We start from the raw sequence: 1718 nt of genomic DNA on the forward strand, positions 1-1718 counted from the left end.
CACACACACACACACACATATATATATATATATATATATATAAATGTTATGTCGGATACAACCTGTTGTATGGCTGGGTTTATGGCGTCAAAAGCGCCCTCTTCCACCACCACTACGCTAACCTGTTAAAGAGAGTTGCTAGGGACGCAACAAAACTAAAAACAACACCTGTCAAAAGGAGGAATGAACCTAGTGTAAATTCAACGACTATCTTGTAATTGAGCAGGCCCTCAGATAATCTGGGTAGGTGCTCGGCAGCCTGGAAGACCTGGGAATGAGGCAACCGTCAGCTTTTATTAAAACATGTCTGTAGAAGGTCACTCTGATATAAAAGCGGATATGCAGGAAATGGCACTGGACATTTTAGGAATTTTTTGCTTGCGTTTGAAATTATGGCGCACTCACAATCCTGAGCCTGCGACCCATATTAGCCTTAAATATCTGATCATGTCTCTGGAACATTTCAATAGGGTGGAGAGGTGCCGTGTAAGCGTCATTGAACCAAAGGTTTTGTACAGGCGTTGTTGAGATTTTGCATGGACAGTGGTCAATGATTGTCTTTTTAGGTCAAGAGTGGATAACCTTCACACACACACACACACACACACACACACACACACACACACACACACACACATTAGCAATCTTTATACCTATGGATGTTTTGCTAGAACAGCTAATAGTGTGGCTAATAGTGCAGTATTTACCTTGAGAGAACCTCTCATATGGAAGCATGATGTACCACATTTTTAGTGTTGGCAGATGAGAATCGTCTACTAACGGCATCGCTATTAATTACATTTTGATAAGCTATTTGCAACATCACTGCCAGAAAAGATACTGAAATTCAGTGAGATTCGGCTGTTATACCGCTACCAGACGTCTGCTACTGAAGAGACCGGAGGGTCAAAATCACGTAATAGGCCGTTCCAGTGCCCGTAGGAGACGATTCTCGTTTGCCAACGATATAAATACGAGTGCTTTCATGCTCAGTGCGTCCATACGAGAGGTTCTCCCAAGATGAATAATTCAGTATTTGGTGTTCTAACAAAACATCCATGTTGAGATGGATATAAAGTTTGCCTTTTGGTATGAATATTACTGTTGTCGCTATTAATTACACATACACACACACACATATATTCAGGAAGTTCAAGCTAAATGTACTGATACCTCGTCTCCTTTTTTCCAGAATATTAGAAAAGTGTTACCTGTATTATGATGACTCGCGCCAGGCGTCAAAATGCCGACATGATGACTGCTACTCAATGTTCTCTGAGATTTTAATCCCTGCAATATCCGGAGCTTCTCATTTAGGCAAAGAGCACATCTCGTTGTTCCTCTGATATACAACGTGGACCTATCCAGAATTTGCCATTTGATGTTACATAGCATCCCTTTTCCTGTTAATTCCCAGACTTGCGTCGCAAAGGCGGTTCTTGTCCTCTTTTCTGAATTTTAAACATTCAGAAAAGAATGTATGTATATATATTTGTAATATAATATGTGACAATTATTCGGTTACCATGATAAAACTCCGAGTTTCGGATGTTGGGGCGGAAACCTGCAGCGCCATCTCTTCGAGTCTTACCATGGCAACCGAATAATTGTCACATATATTATTGCAAATAAATTCCTCTATTTACATAATATCGAGGTCTCTTTCATTCTTTTGTTGTCTTACCATTACTATTAATATATATATATATATATATATA

Source organism: Octopus bimaculoides, chromosome 2, assembly GCF_001194135.2.
Source record: "Octopus bimaculoides isolate UCB-OBI-ISO-001 chromosome 2, ASM119413v2, whole genome shotgun sequence".
Taxonomy (NCBI): domain Eukaryota; kingdom Metazoa; phylum Mollusca; class Cephalopoda; order Octopoda; family Octopodidae; genus Octopus; species Octopus bimaculoides.